Below are 20,126 nucleotides of genomic sequence, written 5' to 3' on the forward strand. Positions count from 1 at the left end.
TGTGTTTTTGTCAGAAATCTGAAATGAATGAAATAGTTAGCAGCAAAAAATTAAGTCAGTTGATACATAAGCTATTCTAATAACATGTGTTTTTTTGGTGCTTTGTGATTCTTGTGAGTTTATATACCACATACTTAGGAATATACATAAGCTAAGTTTGTTGGTTTCAAGAACATCCCAGAAACTCAGAACTGTTTTGTAGAAAAGGAGGAGGAATTGGATCAAAATATGTGTAGCATGTACAAATAAACATTGAAATTTATGTAGTATACTGTATTCCTTTCTATAAGGAATTAGGTCATAATTTCAGTTCATATTATACAATTAAGTTCCAAGAATTAATTTGTTGAAGGTTAATTTAGTTAGCTTAGAAGTCCAAGTGAGCAGCCAGTATGTCAGGCCTGAGTCCATAAAATTAGCCAGTAGTTGAGAAAAGTTTTGGTAAAATATATATGTAATAGATAATAGAGGTGCAGATTGGCAAAGTGTGAATGCAATAATGTTTTGAATAATTAAAGCAGACATAATGAATCTAGCAATTATGAGGATTTTTCTTCCTAGAAATAAAAATTAATTGCAGATAAAACATATATATATATTTAATATATATTAAATATATATATATATACTACGGCCCTGTGCACAAAAATTTGTGCACTCGGGGGGAAAGGAGGGTCCCTCAGCCTGGCCTGTGCCCTCTCGCAGTCTGGGACCCCTGCTGGCTTAGGCCTGCTCCTGGGTGGCAGAGGGCAGGCCCAATCCCTAGGTGTAGCCCCTGGTCGGGCTCAGAGCAGGGCCAATTGGGGAGTTGGGGCGCCACCCCCTGTCATGCACAGAGCAGGGCAGATTGGGAGGTTGCAATGCCACCCTCAGTCACGCTCAGGGTAGGGCCGATTGGGGGGTTGGGGCACCGCCCCCTGTCACACTCAAGGCAGGGTCGATGGGGAGGTTGCAGCGCCACCCCCTGTCACGCACAGAGCAGGGCCAATCCGGGGGTTGGGGCGCTGCCCCCTGTCATGCACAGAGCAGGGCCCATCAGGGGGGTTGGGGCGCCACACCCTGTCACACACAGAGCCGCAGGGCAATCAGGGGGTTGGGGAGCTCCCCCGTATCAGGCACAGAGCAGGGCTGATCAGGGGGTTGAGGCACCTTTCCCTGTCACGAACAGAGCAGGGTAGATAGGGAGGTTGTGGCCCCACCCTCTGTCACACACAGAGCTGCAGGGCGATCAGGGGGTTTGGGCGCTGCCCCCTGTCACGCTAATTCCGGTACCAGGAGGCCTCTCGGCTCCGCTGATCCCGGTGCTGGGAGGCATATTACCCTTTTACTATATAGGATAGAGGCCTGGTGCATGGGTGGGGCTGGCTGGTTAGCCCTAAAGGGTGTCCTGGATCAGGGTGGGGGTCCCCACTAGGGAGCCTGGCCAGCCTGGGTGAGGGGATGATGGCTGTTTGCAGCTGGTCACACACCCTTCAGTGTGGGGGTCTCACTGGGGTGCCTGGCCAGTCTGGGTGAGGGGCTGAGGGCTGAAGCTCCCAACCGCTCCTTTTTTTCTTTTTTCTTTTTATTCTGGGCCAGCTTTAGCTCTGGCTCCAGCTCTGAGGCCTCTGCTGCTGAAAGAAGGTATCTGGTTTGTTTGGGTTCTATAATCGAAACAATGTATAACTCCAGCTCTGAGATCCCGGCTCGCTGAAAGCAGGTTTCTGGGGTTTTGTTTAGTTTCTCTATTTGTTACAATGTTTCAAACTGCAGGCTCAGAGGCTGGCAAGGCAGGCAGGGAACGTTGGAGTCCTCCGTCACTGAAGCAAGCAAGCCTCATGTTAGTTTCAAGCTGCCTGGCTGCCGGCCGCCATCTTGGCTGGCAGTTAATTTGCATATCACCCTGATTAGCCAATGGGAAGGGTAGCGGTCGTATGCTAATTACCATGTTTCTCTTTTATTAGATAGGATTAAAAGTTTTAAATCTATATTTACCTTTTTTCCTTAGGAACAACTTCTACACTCTGGCAGACACTTTGTATAAACTTACACGCTATTGTTTTGAAAAATAGGAAATGACTGTCATAAGTAATTGATATTAGTGAAATATAGAAAGTCAAACATTTTACTTTTGAATAATTTGATTTCACTCTATTATCTACCCAGCCACTCAATTACATATACTTAAAAATAATTTAGATTAATGAAATTGAGAAAGTGAAAGTATAACCCACCTATCTCTGTGAGAATATCTATTTATGAAAGATGTGAAAAAATGTGCTTTTATAAACTACACTTTTTGTAATTAAAATTTTAGATCCAACTGGAAGTGCTTAAATTTAGCATTCATGAAAAAACTATAATGTACACACAATTTATTTGAGAACAAATGTTCATAACAGTGGTTAAAATAATTTCATATTTCTAATTTCAGAATTGTTAAAAGTTACATGTACTGTTTTCACATTCATATTAGTGTCTGAAACATTTAGAGGAGAACCTATAATAATGATTATATAAGATTGTGGTCAGATTAATTTATTTTTAATTTGTACTCCATTCAAACAGTAACTGTTCAGTATATTGCAGGTACTGTTTTAGTCCCTGTGGGTATTAGGAATGAGAGTTTAATGAGTCTGTAGCAAAGAGAAGAAAAGCCATGGATTAAGTTTTGTGCATTCTGGACCCTAATTGCAGCCCTTCCTGTCCCTTGCACTCATAACGAAGAGGTGAGAATGTTAGGTTGTCAGGATAGTTTTGGATCTGAAGTGATTTATAAAATAAAGGCTAAATGCATCCAGCATCGACTGTTCGCCTGGGACACAGCCATCGTCACAACTGTGACAACACTGTCAAGATAGGCTGTTTCAGAGGACCCAAGACCACCCTCCTTCCATTCGTTGCTTACCTCACTAGTTAGCATTGATGGCACAGAAAACCCTAATCAGATTTCTAGAAATCTGTAGGTTTGTGGGTTGGAAAGCAGAAATTTGAGTGAGTACTCATCTGAGGGACTTTTTTATTTTCTGTGAAGAAAAAGGTGGCAAAGATTGAAGGAAAGAGATGCCCAAATTAAAGGTTAAGAAATGGAGGAGTTATTGCGGAGCAGGAGTGGGATCCGGGCGGTCATTAGAGACAGAGAGACTAATATGCAATATATAAGAAACTAGTTCAAAAACAAAAACAAACTCTCCCATTAAAAATGGTCCAAGGGTCTGCACAGACACTTTTCCCAAAAAGACATACAAATGGCCAGCAGATATACAAAAAGATGCTAAATTTTACTAGCCTTGGGGCTTCATAGTCAAAAGTATGTCCTTCACTTCTTCACTAATTATACCACTGAGTTGTCTCAGAAACAGAATGGAGATCTACCCATATTTATTAACCACAATATATGAGGAACTTGTCTTGCTCCAGTCTGCACTTAGTATTATTAATGACAATTCTGTAAAACTAGAGTGGGGATTTTGTTGGATGACTAAAGCGCAAAAGGCCAAATGAAGAGAATATTGATAAATTGAGTTTTTCTAAAGAGTGATTTAAGTGATAATCCATGCATAAAAAAGAAGGGGAGCAAGAAGAGGAAAACAGAAAATGAGATAGAAGAGCAGACATGATAGAGATTTAAAAGTAGGAATGTTAGGAGATTGTGATCCCATAGTATAAAAACCTAGTTGATCATGTTAAGAAGAGTTTCGTGGAATGGTGAGCTCCATTGATGTTGGTCCAAATATTAGGGATCCACCCGAGGGAAAATTTCCTTTTGACTTAGACTTGCAGATGATTTTCACTTTCTCTTTTCCTCCACTGTCTGCTTTTTCCCGCAGTGCTCCCCAACTCTTTTCTGTACTATCTACCTCATGCCAACCTTATCTCTTCTCAGAATAGCATGTAGAGCAAAGAAATCTGTGTTCTTATTATCGCTGGAGTCTGCTAAGAGATTGACTAAATCTTACGCAGAGAGTATTTTCCGTATAAAGGTAACTCCAGTGCCTTCCTATATTAAACGTTCCAAGCAGTATTTACATAACAGCAGAAGCCTACTATTCTTACTTTCATTAAACTATAAATGGCAAAACTATTGTATAATTGAAATTCAGAGATGAGGAAAATATTGGTTTGGCTTATGCTACCCAGGACTCTGCTTTTGTGATACTACCCATCCAACTATTAAGTCCTCTAAGGAATTCTAGGTCTCAGAATAATACAACTCAGAGTTGGCAAGTAAACAGCATGAATGCGGCCTAATTGATAAGTGCATTTTTCCTAGCTGTGTAGAGAATTAACTAAAGATTTCTTCTTGACATACTGTCTCAAGCAGTCACTTTCAATTCGTCAGAATTTATACTTCAGAAGCAAGCTATTTGACACTTTTCTAGGATTTTCTTAGACAACACAGGAAGATTCCACATACTTGTCTTTGGCTGTAGCACCACAGGCAAATGTTCAAGGACATGCTACATCTAAAAGGACGGGGATGATTTTATTTGATGATATTTGCAAGCACAGTGGGCTTCCTGAATTACAATCAACCCAAGACAGAGCTCCACAGAGACTTCTAAAGTCAGGGGGGGAACCCAGACTTCCTTCTTTTACACAAAGGCTCCTGTGGGGCTTTAGCAATTCTAGATTTCACATTGTGAAGGGTGCATTGATTCTGCTTTCCATCATGGCTATATCTCACTTCCCCATATTTCATGTAAAACAAACATATGTTTTATGTACCTTGGTAGGCTATTTGTCTTAAGAAATATGAAATCATCCTAGAAATGTAGCTAAAAAATCCATATCACATACTAGTGGCCTGGTGCATGAAATTCGTGCACATTAAAAGCGAATTAATGAGAAGAAGTATTTTAATATTGCTATTTGCCCTTTCTCTATAATAGAAGAGTGAGGGATGAAAGAAAATTAATAAAATGTATATAAAATCTCCCTCTTGTCAGAGTCTGGGGCGTGTCGCGGGACCTAGAGTCTAGTTCCCACCCATCACACTCACGAGCTTCGAAAACGCAGAAGACCCAGACCTAGCTGCCTCTCCCGCATTGGGCGAGACCTAGACCTGGCCAGCTCCACTGTCATCAAGCCCCTCTGGGCGAGAAACACAGCCTCAGGTACCCCAGCCTGGTGCTGTGTGGTGCACAGCCTCAGGTCCCTCGGCCTGGCGCCGAGGCAGGGGGTGTGGCCTGAGGTCCCCTGTCAATTCCTGCCAGGCAGGGGACACAGCCTGAGGTCCCCTGGCCTGGAGCCTGGACGGGGGTCCCCCGTCAAGCCCCACTGGGCGAGGGGCATGGCCTGAGGTCCCCTATCAAGACCCGCTGGATGGAGGGTGCATCCTGAAGTACCCCATCAAGCCCTGCAGGCAGGGGGCATGGCCTGAGGTCCACTGGCCCAGTGCCAGGGTGGGAAGTGCAGTCTGAAGTCTCCTGGCCCAGAGCTGGGGTGGGTGGCGTGGCCTGAGGTCCCCCAGCCCAGTGCCAGGGCAGGGAGCACAGTCTGAGGTCTCCCAGCCCAGAGCTGGGGCGGGGGAGTGGCCTTAGGTTCCCTGTCAAGTCCAGCTCCCCTCTCCACTGCAGCGATATACCAGTGCTGAACTGGAATGCACACAGGCAGCATGATGTTAGCGCTGGGGGCGGAAGTCCCCGCCCCTGGCCTTGCCCACAGACTAATTGTGACGGGGACACCATCACAGACAAATTAGCATATTCCCTCTTTATTATATAGCTGTTTTGTAGTATTCCCCAAATAAGCACTATACATCTAGTCAGTGTTAACCTTGTGCATTCATTCCAACATGTTAAATTTAGGTTTTTCTAATGCACAAAGGAGAAAGTCCACTTCATATGTGAACTCTCAAATTTTCCAAATTTCATCAATACATTTTAAATTGAATACAGTTTATATTAACTTTTTTGAATATTGGAAGTAGATTTTCAGATAAGCGTTTTGTTTTGGGGTAGTCATATTTTATCAGCTTCTACATAAATATGGGAATATATAATATATATGGGTCTGTCTGGGCTCTCTATTCTAGTGTATTGAAATATTTGGTTGCATTTTCAATAATACAACATTGCTTTAATTATATTAATTGTTTATATTAAAAATGATATTATTTATATTAAATTTCCAAATCTATAAATCATTTGATTTTCAGAGAGGATATGGCCTCCTCTTTGTTTTGCATTTAAACATTATGGTTTTCATTATGTCACATTTAATATTTCTATATATTTTTTTATTAAAAAATATATTTTATTGATTTTTCACAGAGAGGAAGGGAGAGAGATAGAAAGTTAGAAACATCGATGAGAGAGAAACATCAATCAGCTGCCTCCTGCACATCTCCCACTGGGGATGGGCCCGAAACCCAGGTACATGCCCTTGACCAGAATCGAACCTGGGACCTTTCAGTCCGTAGGCCGACGCTCTATCCACTGAGCCAAACCGGTTTTGGCTAATATTTCTATATTTTTAAGATTAGTTTGTCAAGAGAAATGTATTAAACATTTTCTAGTGATCCAATGATATATCAATCAAAATATTTCCTCTTTTGTGGACTGCTACACACATCTGTGTTTGTTTGCTTCTTTAGAAGTAAAAAAACAACAACAAATACTTCCTTGATTTTATAGCTTGAAGTTATATCACAGAATGTGAAATTTTAGTTTAACAGGTGTCCTATTTATATGTCATGTTACCACTTCAAGATGACAGTAGTGGCTCCACTATAGTCCTTTTATTTATTGTCTACATACATCCCTTAAAGTCCTGAGACAGAAAGTAGCACACCCATTTTAAAGAACTGTATGCATTTGCTTCCTGATTCTTATGTGTGGCTTAGGTTTCACACTGAGTCAGCTAATGTGACAGTTCATGAAAGTCCAAATGTATAAAAATTACCCGACATATTGAAACAGTGATAATGTTTTATTAAGCACATTTTAAATGAAAAAAATATGACATACAAAATTAAATGATGATTTTTATTTCATAGAAAGACCCCCCAATTTTTTAGAATAATCATTTCAGATATGATTTAGTTGGTCAGATATGCAAATCTGTTTTGCCATAAACATTGCTTCTATTAAGATAAAGTATATGTGTAATTATTTGTTTGACCACTGCCTTGATGTTATGATACTTAACATCATAAATTCTATGATCTTGAGAAAACTATTTAAGTTCATGGAGCCTTGGTCCTTATTTTATTTTTATTTAGGAAAATTATACTTTAGATTTCCAGTTTTGGCTATGGGAAATAAACTGGGGACACTACATTACAAGCTGCTATTATACAAATTGTGAAAAGTTATTATGACATACTTATGACACATTGCAGCTCCCAGTTTCTTGCAAGACTGTCAGGTTATATTTTATTCTCTCATTTGTTTTCATTGCCATGTCATATGCACAATTGCATGGGTGGCAGAAGCCTGTAACAGATTTCAACAGTTTTTTTTCCAGGGAGATTTGTAATGAGTTTTTTTCCCCAAGACCTACTTAAGAGGCAAAGTAACAAGTACTTGAATCTGTTACTTTTAATCAAATGTGTTATAAAAACTGAAAAATTTAATGTAACATTTTATGTTTGTAGTGTTTTATCAGGAGGTAAATTAGAGACTATGAATTATATTGTTGTTTACATATGGAAAGAGTATAAAAGAAGAAATTATGCATTTACTAACACATATCATATTCTTGGAATATTATATTTCAAATATATTTTTTAAAATTTTGGTTGGGATAAAACAGAAATGTTATTCAATTGTCATTCCCTATTTATTCACTTAAGTTTTTAAGAGAAAATAAACTACATGGATTTTTCCACTTCCACCTCTGCATATTTGTCAGTTGAAGAATTATCTTTCCATTCCCCCTTTATTCCCACCCTCTGCCCTCCACATAGACCTTAAGAGTTTTGCCCAAACGCAAAGAGTAGGTGACATTCAGTGCAAACAACTTAGGAAATATACAGAAGGCGCTCCCTTTGCCCACCTGCAAACCAACTTTATCTCTGATAAGGCTGGTGTCTTTGTCTGTATTAGCTTGAAAACTCAGACCATTTTCTTCTATTTCTGAGGAACTATCATATGACATAAACTACAATAAACATATCTCCCAAGAACACAGAATCTCATGTTTATTTGGAAGTTTTTACCAATAAGAATGCCCTATCATAATTTTCTCAAAAAATTAAAAAAATAAAGTCGTTTGCTTTATTTTAACCCATTTTGTATCTTATCAATTGAAACATCATGTTATTAAGGACACATACAATAATGCTCATAAAAATCGCCGTCATATGCCTACCCCACTTCATGCTAAAGTTGACTGCTGACTTTATATTATTTTATATTTTACTAGAGGCCCGGTGCACAAAAATTTGTGCACTCGGGGGGGAAGGGGGGTCCCTCAGCCCGGCCTGTGCCCTCTCGCAGTCTGGGACCCCTCGGGAGATAACGACCTGCTGGCTTAGGCCTGCTCCTGGGTGGCAGAGGGCAGGCCCAATCCCTAGGTGCAGCCCCTGGTTGGGCTCAGAGCAGGGCCGATTGGGGAGTTGGGGCGCCGCCCCCTGTCATGCACAGAGCAGGGCAGATTGGGAGGTTGCGATGCCACCCTCAGTCACGCTCAGGGTAGGGCCGATTGGGGGGTTGGGGCACCGCCCCCTGTCACACTCAAGGCAGGGTCAATGGGGAGGTTGTGGCGCCACCCCCTGTCACGCACACAGCAGGGCCCATCAGGGGAGTTGGGGCTCTGTACCCTGTCATGCACAGAGCAGTGTCTATCAGGGGGTTGGGGAGCTCCCCCCTGTCACGCACAGAGCAGGGCCCATCAGGGGGTTGAGGAGCTCCCCCCTGTCACTCACAGAGTAGGGCCGATAGGGGAGTTGGGGCACCGCCCCCTGTCACACACAGAGTAGGGCGGATCAGCGGGTTGGGGCGCCACCCTCTATCACCCACAGAGCAGGGCCAATCAGGGGGTTGGGGCGCCGCCACTTTCACACTCAGGGCAGGGCTTATGGGGAGGTTATGGCTCTACCCCGTCACACACAGAGCAGGGCCCGTGGGGGGGGGGGGGTTGGGGCGCCTTCACCTGTCACACACAGAGCCGCAGGGCGATCAGGGGGTTTGGGCGCTGCCCCCTGTCACGCTGATCCCGGTGCCGGGAGGCCTCGCGACTCCGCTGATCCCGGTGCTGGGAGGCATATTACCCTTTTACTATATAGGGTAGAGGCCTGGTGCATGGGTGGGTGCTGGCTGGTTTGCCCTGAAGGGTGTCCTGGATCAGGGTGGGGGTCCCCACTGGGGTACCTGGCCAGCCTGGGTGAGGGGATGATGGCTGTTTGCATCTGGTCACACACCCTTCAGTGTGGGGGTCTCACTGGGGTGCCTGGCCAGTCTGGGTGAGGAGCTGAGGGCTGTTTTCAGGCTGGGGGTGACTGAAGCTCCCAACCGCTCCTTTTTTCCTTTTTTATTTTTTTTCATTCTGGGCCAGCTTTAGCTTGAGGCTTGGCTCCAGCTTTAGGCCTCCCGTGGCTGAAAGTAGGTTTCTGGCCTTTGCTTACAATGTTGCGAATCTGCTGGCTGAAGTCCGGCAGTATTCGTTACAATGTTTCTTAAACTGCTGGCTCAGAGGCCTGCAGCTGCAGGCGGGGAATGTTGGTTTCTTCCATCACTGAAGCAAGCAAGCCTCATGTTAGTTTCAAGCTGCCTGGCTGCCGGCCGCCATCTTGGCTGACAGTTAATTTGCATATCTCGCTGATTAGCCAATGAAAAGGGTAGCGGTCGTACGCCAATTACCATGTTTCTCTTTTATTAGTGTAGATTCATTTCCCTTTTGCATACATACACACACAAAATGAAAAACCTACTCTGTTACTTCCTGATCTTTCCATTGTAGACATAATTGATTTTTATTATGGAAAATTAGCATGAAGTCAACTTAATACATAATTCCCCTCACCCCCACACCCAGACACACTACTTGTTGTCCTATCCTCTCTGTATATTATATACTTTTTTTGATAATTATTCAGGGCTTAATTTTTATATCTATAGAAGTTTTGTTAGTGTGATATGGTTATAGTTTGTCTCTTATATAACATTAAAGTGAGGGTTTGTAATCTAAATTTTTGGTTTCCTTTTCTTTTTTTTCTATTTGAATTAATCTTAAGAAAAGCACAAAATAATTAAAATCTCAATACAGAGAATGAAATCAGGTAATATCAGGTTAATTTCAGTCAGAAGATAGAGGTATTTCTTCTAAAATCCTTCCTTCTGATGTGTTCTGAATTCATTCAGGTCTTATTTGGTTAGATCTAATTTTTACTGCTTTCTTTTCTCATAATCTTCAAAAATTCCTAAAGGAAATTGTTCTCTCACCTCTGGTTTTATATCTTCTTTCTTGTTTTCCTGCCTGTTTTGTCAGGTGACATTCACCATCAGTGCTTAAAAATACTCTGTAGGAGGATTTTCTTTAGAGATTGCATCTTTGAAGAGGTTTTATTTTATGTTTACAGTTGATTAAACTTTAGGTTAAAAATACATTTCCAATGTGAAGACAGTGCTATATTGAAGTTTATTCTTCAATGTTGCTTTTTGTAAATTTAATGCCAGATCATTTTTATGTGAACTATAACCTTTTTGTTAATTTATATACCCATAACAATAACATCATTTAGGAACTTAAAATACTACACAGTTACACAAATCAATTAAATATGACTTTAAAACTAGTTTTAGTTTAACTAAACAATATGATGAGAGAACATTATGCAAATCAGCATTTGAAAATGAGCCATTTTCTCATCAGTTTTGCATATTTCCTTCTAAATTTGTGTATGAAGGGCTAGGAGAGTAAAATGAAACTTGCAAAGCTTGGCTTTATGTCTGTCTATTCTAATCATTGTATCAAAAGGCATTATATCAGAGGTTTATGGAATAGAACTGAAGGCCAGTCTTTTTTTCATAGCTTTTAAACAGAGATAGGCTATGACTACCTCTTCTTGCATCTCCAGAATTAGCATAGGATATGGTACATAGGAAATACTCTCTAAGTGTTAAGTGAATTTTATATAATATGAATTATATAGTATCTATAATAATAAAAGTGTAATATGCTGATTAGGCCAGACATCCTTCTGGATGTCCTTCTGGACGATCTTCCAGACAAAGATGGAGCTGTGAGAGAAGTCTGGATCCTGGGTGCCAGAAGGAAGCCGATGCTGGCAGCTGGGAGAAGGAAGGCCTACTCTTGCATGAATGTCATGCATCAGGCCTCTAGTACAATTATATAATGAATTACATAATATATATGATAAATATATGAATTATGTAATTTAATGGAATTATATAAATACAGTATAATACACATATATACAAATCTTAGTAACAATATTAACCAAAAATGCTGGCACGATTTTTGTGTCACCAGGCCAAAGGATCTTGACAACAGTACAATACTCTTTCTGACCATGTTATTAACCTGATGGATGGAAATTCAGTTTGTTTGTTTGTTTCTGACTTTCCTTCTATTAATTACATGGTGTGGAACTGCTCAAGCTTCTTTGCATCTGTCTCTAGTCTGCCAAGTTAAGATTTGTTGTTGTAGTTAAACCTGAAGTCTTTCCTAAGGTGGTTTGGGGATATTGAGAACTTGTGTACTAAATGAAAGTTTAGCTTTTTCTGCAAATAAATTAATAGATAAATAGTCTAATCAAAGATTTTCAGAGGCCTGTTTTGGTACCAGATACTTAAAAAATAATCATCAGTCCTAGTACATACCAGTATATGAATCACCTTGACTGATCTCTTTAGAATTCAGGGATTAAACTGGTATGAAGCTGGAATAAGAGTATACATTTTGAATTTATGTATTTTTAACACTATTAAAATAAAATTTCTCAGGTGTAAAGTAATATAATTATTAGATTATATTTATTGAGAGACTTTGAAGAAAAAGAAATACTGAATAAATAGCTTGATCAGAAATTTTAGGCATATTCAAAGGGAAACTGAGAATGCTATATTTTTCAAGAGTTGATTTGAGTATACATCAATTGGAATTGGCAGTGCCAAACCAAATATGATCAGGAGTATTCCACAGAAGGCAAAGGGGAAGTTTTTGTACAGAAGTCATGGAGGCAAAACAAGGGCATTGAGCTACAACTTAAGTAGTTGCCTTATTTGGGAAAACATTTTGTAGGCTATTTATCAATGGTTGTTCCTAAATTTCATTTTCTTGGGTTTGAGTGCACTGACTCTGGCTGAGGTTTTGTTTTGCTTACATAAACTACCAAGGCATTAGAGCTACCTCCTTGTTTAATTACTTTAACAGGTGTTTTTTTGTTTGTTTGTTTTTTGTCTTTTTTTTTTTCATTGAAGGGAGAAAGAAAAACTGATACTATTTTTCAATAAGATAGTATTTTGCCTTTAAAGAACTTTACAACTAATATCATGGTTTACCAGATCTTTTAATTTTTTTTATAAAAAGCAGTCACTTAGAATATTAATAAGGTAGATAATAACTAAATGTAAAGTGAAACACATCTATTATGTGTGATACATATATTTTTACCTTAGTATTTTGAGAATTACTAAGTTATAAAAATAATTAAGAATTGAAGATAATTAATAAATATTTTCTTAGGTGGGTGATTTTAATCATATCTAATAAAAGAGTAATATGCAAATTGACCATCACTCCAACACACAAGATAGCCACCCACATGTGGTCAAAGATGTCCTCCATAAGATGGCCAGCAGGGGAGGACAGTTGTGGGTGATCAGGCCATCAGGGGAGGACAGTTAGGGGCAACCAGACTGGCAGGGGAGGGCAGTTAGGGGAAATCGGGTCAGCAGGGGAGTAGTTTGGTGTCAATCAGGCTGGCAGGGGAGTGGTTAGGGGGTGATCAGGCAGGCAAGTGGTTGGGAGCCAGCAGTCCTGGATTGTGAGAGGGATGTCTGTTTAGGCCCAATCCTGGTGGGCCTAAATGGGCAGTTGGACATTTCTCAAAGGGTCCCAGATTGGAGAGGGTGCAGACTGGGCTGAGGGACACCCCTCCCCCCTGTGCACGAATTTCGTGCACCAGGCCTCTAGTGTTATTATAATTTGCAATGCCAAAAACCATGCATAGGAAGAACATGACAATATCTTTGTCCTTTTGTTTTTGAAAGTTAATTCATGGGGAATCTGTTTTAGTTTATTTAAAACATGTTTCCCCCAAAGTGCTCTGTTTTCCCATGTTTTAATGTTGTGGTCATTATTCTTATTTACTTTAGTTCATTAAGCATGGTAGCTATCAAAGGTAAAATGATGAACAAAACCCATAGACTTCTGTCTTGAAATAATGTACAGTTCATCGCAGAAGAAATATCATTTAAGAATGACCATTAACAACAATTATAAATGAATGATAAGGCCTGAGGATTCTAGTCAGTCAAGGATGAAATATTTTGAGACCACACAGTATTACATCAGATTAGCCACTCTTCAGAAATATAACTTGATTTAATATACAGCTGACTTGTACTGCATATCTGGAACAGATTAATTGTCTGGATAGAGATACAGTATGGATCAAATAATATGTTAATTTAGGTACATATTTGTCATTAGCAGGTCTGGTCTCCATGGCTTAAAATAAAATATTGAGATCTGACAGAAGTTTAGTGAAAGGTCTAAGAAAATGTGTATGTAAGTAAGAAGGTGGATTTTTTTAGGGAGAAACAACTGAACTTGAAAGCTGTGGTGGGGTGAGGTGTTAATACATCCATTACAAGGGTGAAGGGAAAGAGGAAGGTTTAAAGCATTGCCTCATGTGTCTTCCAGGCTCTCTCAAAACATAATGAGAGTTTGATTATTGTTCAAAGCAAGGAGAGAATATAAAACAAGAAAGAAAGAAAAGGGAAATCAAGTGGGTATTTGAAGGTAACAATGTTCAACCAATAATTTGAACATGAAAAGTGTTTTGAAGTTGATCTATTTAAGGAATAGTAGTACTCAAAATTAAATAAGTAATGAATTAAGGTTTAGTTTTTCAAATAAGTACATTTAGTTTATTAATAGGTTAGCTAAATTGTTTAGAGTTTCATTTTAAATATATTACTCAATTTAAAACTTTAACTGTATCAAATGTATGCTCTGTGGAAATGCAAAGTTTGTTCTACTTAAAACCATTAACATGTTCTCTCATAATAATCTACAAGTAAGGCGGTTTAAATCATTTCACAATTTACAACAGGTACTTGAATCATAACTGTAAAATAATTTAATTAGCAATACCACATTCACAATTTGGATATGTATTTTATTTATTATATACTGTGACTTATTTAAGATTATTTATTTAAGATACTTTGAAGATTTTGGTTTTGGTCTTTTTTTTTCAGCCAGTTTGGCACAATTGCAGTAAATCTATGCTGGCAAGGGGGAACATCTTAGGGGTGTATGCAGGGTACATAGGTATGGGGGGACGAATATGGGGTTTGGTGGGTAGTATATGAATGTCATGTAGCTATAGGACATAATTGTATTTAAAATATTCCATGGTGGCAGACATGTTAGTCGTTTTTGCTTTTTAAAGTGAGAAGTATATGTAAATACCACCAAAAGAACATCAAGTCTTTGAAACTAAGAAGATTCTTAGTTTCTTGTTTGCACAATTTTATGAGTCTATTCCTGATAAGTTTTCTAACTTTGCATATTCACTTCAGATTAAGCATTACATCGAGCATAATTTGGAAGATTTTCTGGCACTGTGTAATATAGGTTTTTGTTTGCAATAGGAAACTGACTATAATATAAAACCATATTAAATTCTGCAAAGCTACTGTCATTTGTTAGCATAAAGTAGACAGATATAGCTACATGGCATTTTTGTGAGCCATTTGTAATGCAATGCTTAAGAACCCAAAGTAAGAGCCTTTGATTTCCAGCATATATAGAAGGCAATATTCAATAATGACAATATGTGAATAAAACTGTAAAAGAGCATACACTTAAAGCTCAAATTGCAACCCACTGATTTAAAGATCATAATTTCTATATATTTCTGCAGACTCTCAACAGCCGCAGGCAATACAAATTCTATTTATGGATTATAGATATAAAATGTCATCAGAAGTCCCTGAGTTCCTCCTCTTACCTCACAAAACTAATAGTAGTGGATTTAAGCCGCACTACTGATTATGCAATTACTATTATAATCACAAAATACCTTAATACCAGGTACCTTGATAGGATCTGCTTCTAAATTAATTTTTATGAGGCATAGTCATTAGGTCTTAAATAAACATAATTATAAAAAACCTTCTTTCCTTCATCAAAATCTAAGGTGTGTTAAAACCCCACCCCATTTCATATATAAGATGTCACTACTAACTGAATTTCAGTAAACTGAACTGAGTTTTAAAACCAGGTAATAAAATAAGAAGATGAATGTTGTGCATGATCATGTATTAGCTATTTTTAACCCAAAATAAAAGTGTCTCAATCTTATTAAAGCTATCCTGTGGAAGTCTACTGATCCTACATCATGTCCTACAATTCTTAGTTACATGTTACCATTCCTCAAAACTTTGCAATAGCAGGGGAAGACAGAGTGTTAAAGAGAAAAGAATATAAGCATTTGAGTAATATAGACAAATGAAATAAACAATAAAGTAGCGCCATACTGTGTGTATCATATATATTGTGCATGATGTATCAATTTTTATGTTATATATAATACATATGTGATATATGTATATTTATCATCACCATGCTGTAGGAGTTACCATTGTAACGTTAACTGTTGCATAATGCATATTGGTATAAAAAGTAAATAACTAGTAAAAATCAAGAATCACTGAAGATTTATTATGGTGCTTTAAATAAGATTGGGGCAATATTAAGGACATGTTTTAGGGACAAAACAGTAATTTAAGACATACTAAATTTGCAATGACTTTACTACAGGTTATCCAGTAATTATATTTAATAGACATATATAAATATGGGTCATAAATGTAGCACCAGTATTATAACAGCATTAATTTGTGAGGAATCAGCAATGAATGATGCATTTAAAGCCATCAACATGGGAGATATGTACTGTAGAGGCTGGATAAGGAGGTAGGAAAAGAGTATTGAAAGCATACCCCTGAGATAACTAATATATGAAGAGTCATTAAGAAAGAGAAATGTGTCAAGGAGACAGAGAAATAGTTCTGAACAAAAGGAGAGCATTAGAAAGCGCTATTAACCATATTCAAGGGAGAGGAACATTCAAGACCTAGCCTCCAGTAGCTATTGAATTCTCAACTTTAATAACCCACAGTGAATGCATGTTTGGCGAAGAGATAAGACAGAAAATAAAACTTTTGTAATTCGAAGATGTAAACAAAAGTTGAAGAAGAAACACAGCAAGTTCAATATGTTTTGAAAAACATGCCTATAAAGGAGAAAAAAAAAACACATGGTGGGTTTCTGATAAAGGGAGTTTCAAGGCAGAGGGGGGCTTTCTAAAATGGGATGATCCTATGACATAGGATGGCAGTGCCAATGAAGGAAGATAATTGGAGGATAAAAAGGAAAGTGAATATAATTTACGGGTGGTACCCACAGCAAAGAGACAGGAGTTAGCTTTGGATTGGAGAGACACATCTTCTCTGCAATATTAAAATACTAGAAGTGCAGTGCACAAAATTCATGCACTGGTAGGGTCCCTAGCGGCTGCCAGCTGCCAGCTGGGTACTTTCTCCCTTTCCCCGGCTGGCCCCAGCCCCTGGTCGAACTTCCAGACAACTCCCAGTGAGGGGACAATTTGCATACTATGCTTTTATTATATAAGATGAGGAATAATAAATAAATATCCATACATAAGTTAGAGAATAAGATGCCAAAATGAATATATCTCAATTTATAATTTTTACATATAAGTCAGAAGTGGGTATTTCTGCTGCTTAAGAAGAGAGTAAATATCTGGAAAATAAAAGTGGTCACAGATGAAGAAAGGAATGAGGGGAATAGATTGCATGAAGATAAATGGTCAATAGGATTAAATGTCTTTTACTTTGTATGGGAATACTTAATATTTCTTTTACCAAAATAACTGAAGTTTCAGAGCAATTAGGTAGGAGGGAAGTTTTTCAGTACAGCCGACTGAAGCTCCCAACTGCCCTTTTTTTTTAATTTACTTTTTTTTTATTTTGGGCCAGCTTTAGCTCTGGCTCCAGCTCTGAGGCCTCTGCTGCTGAAAGAAGGTATCTGGTTTGTTTGGGTTCTATAATCGAAACAATGTATAACTCCAGCTCTGAGATCCCGGCTTGCTGAAAGCAGGTTTCTGGGGTTTTGTTTAGCTTCTATATTTGTTACAATGTTTCTTAAACTGCAAACTCAGAGGCCGGTTAGGCAGGCGGGGAACGTTGGAGTCCTCCATCACTGAAGCAAGCAAGCCTCATGTTAGTTTCAAGATGCCTGGCTGCCGGCCGCCATCTTGGCTGGCAGTTAATTTGCATATCTCGCTGATTAACCAATGGGAAGGGTAGCGGTCGTATGCTAATTACCATGTTTCTCTTTTATTAGATAGGATACGTAATTTGCAGATATATTGTCTCAAAATGTAGATCGTCTCCTTCTGAAATTCATAATGCCTTTTGAAGAACAAAAGTTTTGATTTTGATCTAGTTCACTTTATGATTGTTTTTCTTGGATAAATTGTGATTTTGTTTTTATATCTAAGAACTCTTCTTTGCCTAACCCAAAGTGAAGTAGATTGTTTTCCCCTGTTCTCTTCTAAAAATGTTTATAGATTTAGCACTTACATTTAAACACCTAATCCATTTTGAGTTTTTATTCTTGTTATGATGTGAGGTGGTGTCTGAATATATTTTCCTGCAAATGTATACTCAATTTTCCCAGAACAATTAGTTGACAAGACTATCACTTGCCTAATATATTATCATGGCATCTTTGTTGAAATACAGTTAGTCATAAATATTATGGTTTATTTTTAAACTCACAATTCATTTTGATTGATATCTGCATCTATCCTTCTGTCATATCATCCTATCTTATTGATGTAGATTTATAGTAAAACTGCTCTTATATTTCAACATTTTAAATTAATATACAAGCTTATTGCATTTAAATGTAAATTTTCGAATTGCTTGTCAATTTGCAAAAGAAAAAAATTCTGGGATTTCTGTAGGGTTTGCAATAAAATGAAAGATTAATTTGGGGAGAAGCCCAAATCAGTTTTTCAAACTAAGATAATGAAATACCTCTCCATTTTTGATATTCTATTTTTTTCAGGAATGTTTTGCAGTTTTAAGTACACAAATTCTGTTTTCTTTTTAAATTTGTTCCATAGTATTTTAGTCTTTTATATGCCAGTGTAAATTCAATTTTTTTTCTTAATTTTATTTTTAGATTTTTGTTACTAATATATACATTAATTTATTTTACTGATCTTGTATCATGCTACTTTTCTAAAGTTCTTTTCATTTCATTATATTTATTGTTGACTCTAAATATAGTTCTTAATTTTAATAATGTATTAGAAGGGTCCTTAAAATTTTCTACATACAGAATTATGTCTCTGCAAGTAGAGACAGTTTTGTGTGTTTTTTTCTAACCTGGGTGTCTTTTACAAAATTTTATTGTTCAGGCTAAAATGTCCATTACCTTTTTACAATTATACTTTATTTTTATTGTTGGCATTATTACAGTTTTCCCCTCTCTGCCCTCCCCTTTGCTCCACTCCACCCAGACCCCACCTTCCTTTCCCTCTGGCCCTCACCACATTGTTGTCTGTGTCCATGGGTTATGCACATATGTTCTTTGGCTATTCTCTTTATCTTCTTTCATCCCATCTGCAAAACCCACCTTCCCTCTGATATCTGTTAGTCAGAACAATGTATTTATATCTCTGTTTCTATTTTGTCCATCAGTGTATTTTGTTCCTTAGATTCCACATATAAATGAGATCATATGGTATTTGTCTTTCTCTGACAGGCTTCTTTTATTTAAAGGGCGTCCCAAAATTCACGCAAGAAGTAATTTTGATAGAAAATACAGGTTTCTAATTAAAAATTGTAATTTTTTTATTGATTCCTAAAGTATATAGTATAGGGTTATGTATGGAATAGCATATCAGGTAAATGGCCTCCACGGCTTTGCTGGCACATACGCACTCTTTTGTTATTGCCGGAGCAGCCGCATTTTCAAAGAAGAATGGTCCGATGATGCCTCCAGCCCCAAATCCACACCAAACAGTGACATGTTGTGGATGCATTTGTTTCTCAACAATCACTCGTGGATTTTCTGAACCCCAAATGCGACAATTTTGTCGATTAACCAAGCCATCAAGATGAAAATGAGCCTCATCGAAATTCAGCCACATTTATGCAAAACGGTCATGGAAAATTTAAACAAAAGAATGCATATGTGCCAGCAAAGCTGTGGAGGCAATTTACCCAATATGCCATTCCATACATAACCCTATACTATATACTTTATGAATCAATAAAAAATTTACAATTTTTAATTATAAACCTTTGTTTTCTATCAAAATTACTTCTTGCATGAATTTTGGGACACCCTCTACTATAATAATCTCCAAGTCTATCCATGCTGTTGCAAAATATAAAAGTTTGTTTTTACAACTGCATAGTATCCCACTGTGTAAATGTACCAAAGCTTTTTTATCCACTCATCTACAGATGGACACTTAGGCTGTTTCCTGATCTTGGCTATCCTATATAATAAAAGCCTAATATGCTAAGTGTCCAGTCATCCAGTCAGCCGTTCAACCAATCAAAGCATAATATGATAATGATATACTAAGGCCACTCAACCGCTCCTATGACGTGCACTGACCACCAGGGGTCAGACACTCCAACTGGTAGGTTAGCTTGATGGTCAGGTTAGGTTGATTGGGACTGAGTGAGATGGGCTGGACATGCCCTGGAGCCCTCCTGTGATCCCTGCCCAGTTGGCCAACCTCCCATGTCCCTCCCTGGCCCTGATCGTGCACCAGTGAGGTGCCTCGGCCTGGCCTGTGCCCTTTCACAATCTGGGACCCCTCGGGGGATGTCGGAGAGCTGGTTTCTGCCCAATCCAGCAGCCAGGCCAAAGGACCCCACTGTGCACGAATTTGT

This window comes from Myotis myotis, unplaced genomic scaffold, assembly GCF_014108235.1.
Source record: "Myotis myotis isolate mMyoMyo1 unplaced genomic scaffold, mMyoMyo1.p scaffold_m19_p_3, whole genome shotgun sequence".
Taxonomy (NCBI): domain Eukaryota; kingdom Metazoa; phylum Chordata; class Mammalia; order Chiroptera; family Vespertilionidae; genus Myotis; species Myotis myotis.